At 42.3% G+C, this 13,659-nt stretch overlaps 1 long non-coding RNA gene across 1 annotated transcript in view; it reads left to right on the forward strand.

Annotated features, from left to right (window-relative positions):
• The first annotated feature begins 1,577 nt into the window (after window positions 1-1,577).
• The window catches only part of LOC147825108 (uncharacterized), a 31,765-nt gene continuing 19,683 nt past the window's right edge, over window positions 1,578-13,659 (forward strand). The window contains exon 1 of the long non-coding RNA XR_015441335.1: window positions 1,578-2,181. This is a non-coding gene — a long non-coding RNA (uncharacterized LOC147825108). The remainder of the gene's footprint in view (window positions 2,182-13,659) is intronic.

A 13,659-nucleotide genomic window follows, 5' to 3' on the forward strand; every position in this document is an offset into this window, starting at 1 on the left:
ACATGCCCTCTCTGGGTATCTAATTTTTTATGAATCAAAAACTCCAAAAACACATTGAGTGACTTCCAGCAAGTTGCTTGACTAAACCTCAGTTTTCTAATCTGAAAAGAGGGTAATTATGTTTAATTCATGAAGTTTCTGTGAAGCCTCAAGATCACGTATGTAAAAACATGTGGTCAATTTAAAAATTTCTGATGTCAGCTTAACATTTCCATTTCCATAAAAAAGAGGGTTTATGCCTATTTAGGGGGTGGGCAAAGGTTACCCAATATCATTTCACTGTTTAATGTTCTGTTCGTGGTCTGGCTCCCCTTGTAGATTGAGCTTCTTGAGACCAGGCCTTGTGTCTGGTTACTCTGTGGATCTGGCCCAGCACCAGCCCAGTGTCTGGCTCAAATCCTACAAACATTAATTGAACACTGACCATGTCCCAGCAACTGTCCTAGAAGTTGAAGAGGCAGAGTCCAGGCCCTCGAAGAACTCCGGGGCCCCTGAGAGGCAAACGAAGAAGAAGAACACAATAATACAGTGCGATGAGGGCAAAGACAGAGTAAACAGGGTGTGGGAATGCATGAGGGTCCAGAGCACGGCTGTGCAGAATATAGGGCACTGGAGGACACAGCATTGGAGGGTAGAATTTAGCTTCCTGAAGGATGAATACTCATTATATGAGGAAATCCAGAAAGGATGGAGAATTGGGAAAGAGGATGCAGTAGAACCCAGGGACAAAGGCAACGGCATATGCAAGAAAGGATGGCAGGGTCAGAAAGTAGCAAGTGGGGATGTGGATGTGGGTTCCATACTCCTAGGAACAGTGAAAAGATGTCCTTTGGTAGACACTTGGGGCCTGGAAACACAGGAGGAAGGTGATGTGAAGCCTTTATCTACCTGCTGCTATATAGATAAGCAAGCTGAAGTATGGAAGGGGGAACCACATCGAACTGATCAGGATAGCCAGATCTGGATGTGTCTCTTCTGGTGCATAAGGAGTGAGAAAAAAAAATCAGCTTCTGAAACAGTATAGAGATTCCAGACCCTGTCGTGTTGGAATCCATCTGCACACTTGCCTCCCCAAAATGAGCTGCCTTCTCCACAACATCAAAAATGGTGAAGCTAGCCATCGCCCCCTGCTAGAGGTGAGACTCTCACCTCTGCTCAGTGAGACTCTTACAAAAAAAAAAGATAGAGGACTCCATTCTTGAATCTGAAAGGCAGAAGTGTGGTGTGTCCGGGGAACCACAGAAGTAGCAGAGACAGACAAAAAAGTACCTGGTGGGGATGGCTGAAGGGAAGATGGAGATGAGGACCAGCCAGGAAAGGAGACTGGCTTTTACTCTAAGGGCAGTGAGAAACTCTTAATGGGTTTCTTGGCCTGATCCCAGCTGCACAGTGAGCCAGGAAAGAAATCAACAGTGTCATCAGTGGAAGAAAACCAAGCTACCCTTCCTAGTTCCTGATGGAAGGTAAAGAAAAAATAGGAAGGTTAGACGAGCCCTTCAGCCCTCACTCTGGGCCCTAGGCCTGACCACACTGGAGCTAATGCACTCCATGCCCTGACCAGCAGACAGGACAGCAATTGAGCCTTCCTCTTCTGCTGCTAGTGCTCCTCAGTGTTTGTCCCTCAGCAACAGTGCCCATGTACACACCTGGTGCAAAGGCAATCGTGCCTTCTATGAAGGCTCTCAGACCTGTTCTGTACCCACTGTGCCTACTGGCAACTATGTGTTTACGGTTTGCCTTCCCTATCAGACTATGAGCTGCCTGCGAACGAGAACTATGTCTTACTCACTTTTGAATTCTAGTTCCTCACTTGATGAGTCCTATGCTATGGCTTGAATGTGCCTCCCAAAGTTTGTGCATTGGAGATTTAATTCCTAAATTCCTATGTTGACAATATTAGCAGATAATTAGGGTTAGATGAGGTCATGAGGGTGAGGTCCCCATGCCAGGACTTGTGGCTTTAAAGGAAGAGGAAGAGACCTGAGCTTGCAAGATCCCTCACTCTTGCCTTGTGATACCCTCTGCCACACTGCGACACAGAAGGAAGACTCCCACCAGCTGTGGGCCTTCAGCCTTGGACTTCCCAACCACCAGAACTGTGAGAAATTTCATTTCTTCTTAAACTCCCCAGTCTATTATGTTACAGCATCATAAAACTGACAAGACCCCATAAATGTTTTGGTAAGTTTAATTAGATTATACTAAATAGAGTTTTATCAAGGCTATATTGTGTATTTAGTCATTTTGGGGGTACTTAATTCACATCAAATGTACATAGTTTCTGTAAGGAAAAAAAAATTGAGTTCTGTGCTATTCATTTTAAAATATACTCTTTTTTTTTTTTTTTTCTGAGACAGGGTCTCACTATGTAGATCAGGCTGGTCTTGAACTCACTATGGAGTCCAGGCTGGCCTTGAATTCTCAGCAATCCTCCTGCCTCAACTTCTCAAGTGCTGGGGCATGTGCTACCATTCCCAGCTAAAATCAACTTTTGAAACCCAAAGTTTGTCTAACTTGGGAGCCATCCAGAAATGATCAAAGCATATGTCTGTTTGATCATAATACCCTTAGCAGAAAGGACTGTGTGTTTTCAGCTTTGCTCTCCCTCAGGACATGTCGCATAGTAAGTAGCTCATTATACAATGAATGTATAGGTTACATACACTTCAATTCATATGTATTTTTTGTACTAATAAAGGATTTTACAGGTGCAGATTCAAGTAGTTTGTTTAAATATATAATAGACGTATAAACAGGAAAGTTCACCATAATACATACCAAAGGCAAGTGAATTTGTAGTTATTATGCATCAAAAACCATAAAGATGGATGATACCATCGACTATTTAATAGAAGCATTTCTCCAATGTTTAATAAAACAGTATACAGGGAAGGAAATGGCATGAAATGCTACCCATCTTCAAATGTTAAAAAGAAATGTGAAATGATTTAGATAAAATACTATAACTGTAAAATCAATTCAGAGAGGAAATGTTCCAGAATAAATGATTTTCAAGAAGTATGATTTTATGATCTGACATCTGAGGAACAGTTGAACAAATGGTAGGCCGCCCTCCTCCAGAGCATTATTAGCGAGCCAATGGGAGGGTGTTTAGTGAACCACTTGTAACTGGAGAGCTTGCTGGAAAAGAGGGGGTGGAGTTTCTGAGGAAACAGGCAGAGCTGAGATATTCGCAGCTGTGTTTGCAGTTTCATTTAGGCACTGCTCAAAGTCATCTCTAACATTTAATAAAAACAGACTTAATTTTCTTCGTGTTGAGGGTCTAGAATACAAACTCCCCTGTCCAGCTTCTGCATCCTTGGGAATTCTTCTACTTCTCTTTTATCTCTGAGATCCACCAGAGGACTTGCTGGTTGCCCACTCCTCTGCTCCTTCATTCACTTGAAAACAGGAGGATCGCATATTTGAGTCCATTTGAGTCTTGCAATTTAGCAAGACCTTGTCTCAGAATTAAAAATAAAAGATGGCTTGGGGATGTAGCTCAGTGTGAAGGCCCAGGTTCAGTACCCAGTAAAACACACACACACACAAACACACACACACACACACACACACACACACACACACAGAAACAAACACAATTTCCTTAAGATAGAAAGAAACTTAAAAATCATTGGACAAAAGACTCCAGGAGACAGGGTGCAACAACAACCAGGTCACAGAGTTATTCAGTTGCAAAACAACACAAGAACCTTACTCTCCCATCTCCTGATACCCCTTCTATGACTTCTCTATGTCTACCCCCAGCAACAGCAGATACAATGGATTCCTGAAGAACTTTCCAAAATTGTATACATTAGTCATTGGACCCTAGACCATTCTAAAAGACGATTTGAAAATCCACCTGGTGTCTTGAATGCCCTGATGGAAATAATTTTAATGCTTCCTAATCTTGATTGATCCTTATCTATGCATATGCATCATGTGTTCAATGGTGTAATCTGTACATGTGCTGTTTTTTCTGTCGTTGGAACAGTCATGCAACACTTTCTCAGCTTTCTAGGGCAAACTGTCAATAGAATTTTTCTTAATAATGAAAATGCTCATTATGCACACTGACAGTAGTCATGAGGCACATGTGTCTCTTGCACACTTGAAGTGGGACTAGTGTAACTGAGGGACTGAATTTTTAAAATCTTATTTCAATCCAGTCAAATCAAATGGAACTTGTGGCTAGTAACTACTGTGTTGGCCAACAAAATTCTAGAGTATTGCATTTCCAGTTATGGATATGTGATGTATCCTTGCATTGATATCTCAGCTTATTTTATAGTTTCTCCTGTCCTTTGAAATTCCACTTGCTTTTCCTTTTTGTAATTATGGCAAATACAGTATTATGTAAAGACATATATACACTGCCATAAAAATTGTTACTTGTCTATTTTTTTCTTTTGATTTATTTGCCTGACTTAACATCTGGCAAGTGAAATTACTACTCGGCAATGTTCTGAGTGAGATAGTCCTTAAAATCCTCAAGGAGCCCTGTTTATATCTCTCTTCCCTTCATCCTCCCATAACATGGCCTTGGGAGCAAGAGCTCTACCAAGAAACCAGATCTTCCACTGCCAAGTACTCTGGTGCAGTGGGGGGCTCTCTTCACCCTCTTCTCTGCTTTCTCATCTTCCCCAGCTCATGCCTTAGGGCTCCTGTCCCCCAAGCCAGCTTATGCTTTTTTATTATCCTTAGAAACAAAGACATAGGTCACTTTGATTTAAGGGATTTCCTTCTAATCCAGACAAAACAGAAAGTTCATGGATGTTCATATGTTCCAAGTCTGGACAGAGTCCACAGTCCTGTCCCAGTTCCCCACTCCTGGCTGGGGAAGCAGGAGTCAGCATGAACAGTGTTTGGAGGAGAAAAGACTGGGGGCCTTCAATCCCCTGAGGGACCTTCGCTTGCTCTGGCGCTTTCTTTTTAACTTTTCTACATCCCAGCCTCATGAGTTACAGTCAAATCCACAGAGGAAGTTCAGGAGAGGATGCAGGGGGATATAAACTCCATCCCATGGATTAGCACAGATGAATAGATCACTCTCCATAGCATTTTGATGGTGAATACTGCAAAGGCTGAGCAATGCCATCTAGATTGTCAGGTTGGGCAATGTCAAAAATAAGAGACAGCACTAAAGGGATACAAGATTTACAGTAGCCTAGAAGGCTGAGGCAATACTTGACTAGAAAATGATTGGGGAAAAAACAAGGAAATTGATCGCAGGATTATATGAAGTAAAGTTAAAGAAATACTTTTAACACTGAATAAGCACAGGTGTGATAAAGAGGACATTAGGTACACAGCAAGAACCCAGTTGTCCTTAGAAACAAAAAGGCTAGAGCTATTGGTTTGTGGATGTACTGATCAGAGCAAATGTCAGGAGTATTTCAGCATTTCAGATTTACAGTCCCCACAGGCAATTATCAGATGGGAGCCAGATAATCCATGGAAGAGAACAGAGCTTATAGAATGAGAACCCTGATCAAGCCGACTACTTCTGGAAATTTCAATTGTATTCTGTCCTTTTTCTCTGTGTTTGGGGTTTAGAGCCCTGTGTCATTCTTGCCATGAAGTTCCTAGATGGTGAGCTATTCCAGAGAAATTCAGCCTTTTGAATGTTCGGCAGAAGTTCTCTTCTGTAACCTGTGAAAATTGAGCATTAAATTGTTACATGTAATAACTATATAGAGGGAACAGGAAGGGAGGGTACTGGAAAGTCTTTTGTAGCCTACCACTTGATCAAGTCATTTGAACTTTGCTGAATGTCAGCTTCCTGGTTTATAAAATGAGAATGTTAGAAAAGATAAGTTGTTTTTAAATTTAATTTTTCCTAAGCAAGTAATTTTAAACTTAATTTGACCACCTGAACCTTCTCCATCATTTGGATCCTGAATTAATTGTCACAAGAGTAACTGTCTTATTTTGCTCCTTGCTGAGTCAAAATACCCAACACCCAAAGTTAAAGGAGGAAATGTTTATTTAGCTCACAGTTTGTAGAAACTTCAGTCCATAATCAGTTGGCTTCAAAACAGGGTGGCATGGCAGGCTGAAGATAGCAAAATCAACAAGGACCCTTAAAAGTAACTTTCTGTACCTTTTATCTTATCTAGGCTATCAGGATAAAGGCAGTGCCAAACCAATCAGTAGATTGATTAAGTAATCACACACCCTTAATCCCAGCATCACACACTCTAGATTCTGCCCCCTCTGAAAAAGTCCTGTGACCACATGAGGCTTTTGGGGGGACATCTAGACACAAACCATAACATTCCTCCCCTGGCCCCCCAAAGACTCAGGCACATCCCTTTATGGAAAAGGCATTTAGCCCATCTGTAAGAGTTGCCAAAGTCCTAACAGATTCAGCATTGCTGAAAAGTCCAAGTCCAAAGTCTCCGCTGAGATTTGAGGCAAACTCTTAGCTGCAAGCCCCTGCACAAATGAAAAGAAAGTTAAACACTTCCAACATTCAATGGCACAAAATAGACATTTCCATTCCAAAAGTTACAAACAGTGGGATCCAAAGGAACGGGACCAAAGCAAGTCCAAAATGCAGCAGGACAAACATTAAATCCCACAGTTCCACTTCCAGCATGCCCCAAAATCTGTGGCAAGTTGTGAATTCTCAAAGGCTTGGATGGCTCCACCCCTATGGCACTGCCGGTGGTTGTGGCTCCCATGGCTCCTCTTTGGGGCCCAGTCTGCTCCCTCCTTGCAGTTTTCCTCAGATGATGCACATTCCTAGCTTCTCCAGTCTCCTCTGGTCTCCACTGCACCTTTGGCTTCACACTCACAGCTTCACACACTGACCTCTCAGGGGCACACTGCCTGGCCTCCCCAGTCTTCTTCTGAAATCTGAGTGGAAGCCTTCCTGACCTTCAAAATCCTGCATTCTGTATGTGCCTAAAACCAGCACCACATGGATAATGCTGTCAGCTGGAGCAGTAGCCAGGATTCCTTTTCTCTTAGCTGTAGAGGTCGAGCACCTATGAAACAAAATCCAACGAACAAACTCCCTAGGCCATTGTCATTTTGGAACATGGTACTCTGGGGCTCCATTCTCAAAACAAAGTTCTTCACTTTTGTAATTTTGAGGCTGCAAAGAGTGGAGTCCTTTCTTCGTGTGATGTCCTCAGGCCACTTTTTTTCTCCTGTTCCTTCTCAGTAATTATGATCTCCTCTGCTCTATCTCTGCAAGCTGCAACTTTACTCAAGCTTCTTTTTTGGCCAAATTCTTTTTCTGGCAAAACATTTTAAATTATTCTGCTGTGTCTTTGCTTTAGATTCTCAACATAGATCTGACTAAAAGCCCACAGCAGCCATGCTGCTGCCTCAACATTAGACTGCCTTGAAATTTCTCCTGCCGAATTAATTAGTCTGCTGCCCTTAATCTCAGTCTCAGCCAAGGTCTCTGGACACAAGAAAAATGCAGAAAAACTTTCTTCCAAGGTATAACACATATGGCCTGAAGTCCAACAGCCAATGTAGTCCTTCCTTGCAGAAACCTCCTGAGCCTGGTGTTTACTGGCTTTCTGGTCTTCTGAGCTCTGACCAGAATCTCCCATCAAGTACAGCCTAAGGCATTCCAGCTCTACTTTTTCAGCTGGCATCTCCAAACCTTTTTGAACTCTTCCCCTTCCCACAAGCCAGTTCTATGGGCTCTTGAGGCACATGGCCAGGTAATGTCACAGCAACAACCCCACTTCTGGTACCAAATTTCTGTCTTAGTTACTTTTCTCATTGCTGAGACAAAATACGCAACACCCAAAGTTAAAGGAGGAAAGGTTTACTTAGGTTACAGTCTATAGAGGTTTCAGTCCATAATCAGCTGGCTCCAAGGCAGGGTGGCTTGGCAGGCAGGAGTTAATGGCAAATTGAAGGTAGCAAAAGCAACGAAGGACCTTAACAGTGTTTTTTTGCCCTTTTTATCTTATCCAGACTACCAGGATTAGGGCAGTACCAAACCAATCAGTAGACTGATTTATTAATCACACAACCTTAATCCCAGCATCATACACTCTCGATTTAGCCACTTCTAAAAAAAAGTTCTATGACTACATGAGACTTTGTGGGGGGACTTCTAGACACAAACCATAACAATAACCATCTTAGTGGAGAGGACAGATGAAAGTGGAGGTTCCTGGTTGAAAACGGGGGAGGGAAGTAGAGCCCATCCACTCAATCACCTACATTTTCCCAAGGTAGCCCTGACAGTGGCTCCAGGGACATCCACAGTACCTGAAAAAAACTGAGAATCTCTGGACTAGGTATGCCCTACTAGCTCAGATGTTAGGAAAAGATAGCAGTGGACACAAGGCTCCTTTTTCCAATTGTTCTCGTCATCCAGCCCATGAATATTCCACTCTCCTTGAGTTTGTAAGCTATATTGATACATGTTTAAAAAAGAAAACAGTTAAAGGATATTAACTCTCAAATCATTAATTTGTCTTCATCATCAGAACATGAGGGATCAAAAGGAATATTTTCCAAAATCAAGGATAGCTCCTCATAATCAAAATTCACTATACCTAGGTTCTGCTACACAACAAGGATCAAGCCACTTGAGAACATTTGGAATGTTTGTCCAGGCCCCATGTAGGCACTCTGACAAGTCATCAGAGGTCCAGGCACTGTACAGCTCTGTGCCGCATTCTTGGCAGGAAGGACTTTGGCCATCCTTGTATCAGCTGCTTCTCATTGAAGATGGCCACACTCCTCTGGGTCCCACCTTCACACTCCAGGCATGAAGGTGCAGGAAGAGGAAAGGGAGGAGGCATACCCCTTGGTTTAACCTGACTGCCCCGGAGAGGCAGTCAGTCCCCCTCGGTTCTTCCTCTTCCATTCTCATCTGTTCCAGCTGCAGTCCCCAAAATGTTCACCTGCTGAAATCCAGCCCCTGATGTGATGGGGTTGAGAGGTGGGGCCCAGGGAGATGACTAGGTTATGAGGGTGGAGCTCATGAAAGAGATTAGCACCCTTTTACAAGGGACCCCAAAGACCTCTCTTACCCTCCTTCCACCTTGCAAGGACACAACAAGAAGTCAGCAGTCTGCACCCCAGAAGAGGGCCCTAGAAGACAGCCCTCACTACAACCATGCAGTCACCCTGACCTTATACTTCTAGCCTCTCTGAGAGAAACACATTTCTGTTGTTTCTAAGTCACCTTGTCTATGGTATTTTGTTACAGCAGCCTAAACTGCCTAAGGTTCCAGCCTGTGGTTATTAGCTGCCTGAGGCTGGGAAGCCTGTCCACCTCATGTGTCAGGAGTTAGGAAGCCACCCTCTGTTCAAGTCCCAGCCATGCCCTGCCTAGCCTCCATCAGTTATAAGGATCATGTTGTCATCATCATCTGCCCTATTCCCATGAATTGGTTCTAAACTCAGAAAGTGCAAAGAGATGTTATTTATTGGCTCTCTCTTCTGTTCATCTACCCAGTGCCTAGAATAGATTGAAGAGCTTAATGAATACTTGGTCAAAGAAGAAAATGCTGGATCATGCCTCTGGGACATCTGTGATCATGTAAATTTATAGTCCCAGAGGTGAGAATTAAAACAGATGGCAGGCAAGTAAAACCTTTGACAAGTAAACAAGAACACAGAATGTTACTAGTATTTGTGTTACTGAGATGCCTAGAACAGTACCTAAAGTTTTTTATTGAAGTAATAAATGTTCACAGATACACACATTCCAACTCAGATTTCTGGCACAGTATAAAGGAGAGAAGTCAGCAGCTAGGAAAGCTTTCTTCTCGTGGCTTCTAGTCAAAATGGTTAAGTAGTAAAATAATTACCAAGAGAGCATAAATGCATGCTGCTTAGAATATTCCTGGATGGCAGAACCCCCTTCTCTGTTAGTCTTTAAAAGCAGGACTGACCCATGTGGGGTAGACATGAAGTTGTTGAGTTTTTGTTTAATGTCATGTTGCATTTGGAGCTCTAATGTGTCTCATGAAATGGCTGAATATGCAACATCTTAATGAAGTACTTATGAGTTGGTTTTATAAAACAATAATGTAAATATATTCTTGCATGTAAAAAATATATAACTCTGGTATTCACACAAATTATGGAAAAGTAGGTGAAAATGACTTCAGCAGAACTACTACTACTCCCACCCACTCCACATATTTATTTTCCCCTCTTGCTGAGTTGTAGCTAGATGCACAGATCCCCAGCATTAAGACTGCATTTCACAGCCTCCCTTTAAGCTATGTGTGATGTGTTACTAACTTCAAGTCAAAGATGTGAAGTAGAAGTGATGTGTGGAATTCCTACTTCTTAGAATGAAGATGTGATGATTGGTGCTCCTGCAGCTAGATTGAGTTATCGGGTGACTTAGAGAATAGAAGGCAGGGCCGGGGATTTAGCTCAGTGGTTTCACTGCCTGCTGCGCAAACGCAAGGACCCGAGTTCAATCCCTGATACAAAAAAAAAAAAAAAGAATGAGAATAGAAGGCACCCATTGGCAGAGGAAAATGACTGCTGAAGCCCGAGTCCTTAACACCATGAGATGTTCTACCAGCTCAGGACCAATTCTCTCCAGATATTTTGAGTATGAGGAAATGGATAAACTAACCCAGTGTCAGTTTGAGTTTTTCTGTCACTTATATCTGATCCTAATGAATATATAGGTTCTGACACAGGAAATGACTTCAGAGATCAGCCCAGAAACATAGGGATCTTGGGATCTCCACAAGACTTTAGTTTCCTCTCTCTCTCCAGCTCTTTCCTTCAGCAAGCTCCTCCTCTTCTTTCTTTTTTTTTTCTTGGTACCGGGGATCGACCTCAGGACCTTGCACTTGTAAGGCAGGTGCGGTCCCACTGAGCTAAATCCCTGGCCCTCCTCTTCTTCTTTATAGTGGTATTTTATCTAAATAATTCAGGCTCATAAAAATCTATATTTGCAGCCTATGTATGAATTGATTAATATCTTTAAGACTGATAAAGTTAATCTTTCCACATCTAAGTTACTTTATTTGTAAAATAGAATAAAAGTATATACTTCTTATGCTAAAATTAAACCTAATAATGCCATTAAAGCATTTGGTACAATAAAGGCTATATAAGTAAAGACTAAATAAATGTTGACTATTAGAATTGATATCGATGCTATGGGTAATATTGTAATTGACCAAAGTGAATGCACATCCAACCCTACCAGCTTCATGAGTGTTCTGTTGTATCATTGATTTTTTTCTTTTTGTTTTTTGAGACAGGTTCTTTCTTTGTAGTTAAAGCTGGTCTTGAACTCACTATGTAGCCCAGGCTGGCCTTGATCCTCTTGCTTTAGCCTCCCAAGCTGGAATCACAAGCATGCACCACCATGCCTGGCTTTATATCATCATGTTGTTGGACAGCTCCTTTAGAAATGGCTACTCAATTAAAAGTATTCCAGGTCCATCTTGCCTCAAACAAAGAATTGAACAAGACAACCAAAAACGGTGCCAAAAGTTTATTTGAAAAGTATGAGGTGAAGGGGTAAGGGAAGAATTAGCTCTGTAGAGTGAACTTGGGCCGAACAAAAGAAATGATAAAAGCAAAATAAAAGTGCACTCTGCACCCAGAAGATGCAGAGTGGGCTACTGTGAGAGTCCAGAGTGGGCTCCCTGTGGTGTCTAGTCACCTTTATGCCATCCACATCTGGTGGGAGCCTGAGAGAAAGTTCTACACACAGGGTCCTGAGAATCATCTAGCACTGCCCTGGGATCTTGTACTTGACAGGTCCCACCCATTTCTCCAGCCAGATTTGCCATGCCCTACTTCCTATATCAATCATGTTTTAAAGCATTGGTAACTTTTATATGTATCCTAAGGCATCTTAAATTTAAAATTTAATCTATGAGTTAAAATCTTTTTTTTTTCAATACTAGGGATTTAACCTAGGGCCTTCACACTGAGCTATATCTCCACCCCTTTTGAAAATTGTATTATTAATACCCGCACTCTAGGAGGCTGAGGCATGAGGGTTACAAGTTTGAGCCCAACCTGGTAGAGGTTAAAATGATACCTGCCTATCTTGATCAACCGCTTACACCCAGGAACCTCTTATTATAAATGCTCTTAGCAATTCCACTTGATTCACCTGGGTAGGAGATATGCTTCCTTGGTTAAAGGGAATGGTTGAACTTACACGTAAAAGGTTAAATGACATAGGCTATTATTATTGGTTTTTCAAATTGATAAAGGCAGTAAATGAAGGTGGATAGAAAAAGGATGCATTGTTCCATGCAAGAGAAAAGTCTGTAACTGCCGGATGAAACTCCATGGCGTCAGCCTCACATCCTCCTGGGCATTCTCTGTGCCCAACAGAGAAACAATCTCTAAATCAGGAAAGACTGACAGTGCTCAAGACCAGCTGCAAATTTCATTACTCTGGAGCGAGCAAGAGAAACAAAGACACTAGTGGGGGATCGGAGATCAGGAGCCAAATTTATAGTTACATGTAGAATATTTAAAAGACAGCTCAATAATTTACCATTATCCATCTTTATAGCAATTTTTTTCAAGTACCAGGGATTTAACCCTGGGCCTTGCACATGCCAGGCTATCACTCTGCCAGGGAGCTACATCTCCAGTCCTTTTTACAGTAAGTCTTTTTTTTGGTACCGGGGATTGAACTCGGGTCCTTGCGCTTGCGCAGCAGGCAGCGAAACCACTAAGCTAAATCCCCGCCCCCCCCCCCAGTCCTTTTTACATTTTTGTTTTGAGGCAAAGTCTTGCTACATGGCCCAGACTGGATGCAAACTGAGGTCATTTGCCTCAGCCTCCCAAGTAGCTGGGATTACAAGCGTGCACCACAGTGCCTGGCAATATTCATGTTATTTTAAATAATAATACTCTGAAAGTATCCACAATGAAGAAATCCCAAGTAAAATTGAGTTAACCCTCAAGTTCATTTCTAGTTAAAATAGTTTTTGAGCTCAACACCAGTTCCTGGACAAATGTATCTCAGTTTTCAGCCATTAAATCCAGGATGGGAAATATACAAACAACCTCAGATTGATTATAGTGGCTGCCTGAAACTCTATAAGAAGTTAGTAAGTTGTATCCAGTTGACTTGTCCTGACTCCATAGAAAAGAGTGCTGTGACCGACTAGTGATGTCTTCTACGAGATCAGGAGAGGAATGGTTGATCCACATGCTGACTGTGCTTTATGTCATCACAGCCCAATTCTGTGCTTCTGGTCCTACCAAATCATATGCACCAGATATCATAGCTGAGCATCTGCCTTCCTCCCTTTGGCCTAATCACTCCAATCTCTCTAGAATGGAGAAACAGAGTATTTTCATCATTCTCCTGTGATAGAAGTCCAACACTGGCTGAAGCAAATATAGTAAGATGCATTGGCTTACTTAATTATGACATCCAGGGATTCAGCGATGTCCAGCACAGTAAGATCAAAGCTTCATGGGCCAGGGATTTAGCTCAGTGGTGCTGCCCCCTGCCTTGCAAGCACAAGGTCCTGAGTTCGATTCCAGGTTCCAAAAAAAAGGCTTCATTGGGCTTTCAGGGATCTGTTTTCTCTCTCTTCTTTCTTCACCTCTTAGATAAGCTTTGCATAGAAGGTGGCCTCCAGTACCAACAATCTCAGTCCCTTCATCCCAGCAACCATAGCAGAAGGTACAAATATTTTCTGATAGCCCTTGGTA

This window comes from Heterocephalus glaber, unplaced genomic scaffold (assembly GCF_053883595.1).
Source record: "Heterocephalus glaber isolate CG9 unplaced genomic scaffold, H.glaber_assembly_v1.0 deba00001509, whole genome shotgun sequence".
Lineage (NCBI taxonomy): Eukaryota > Metazoa > Chordata > Mammalia > Rodentia > Bathyergidae > Heterocephalus > Heterocephalus glaber.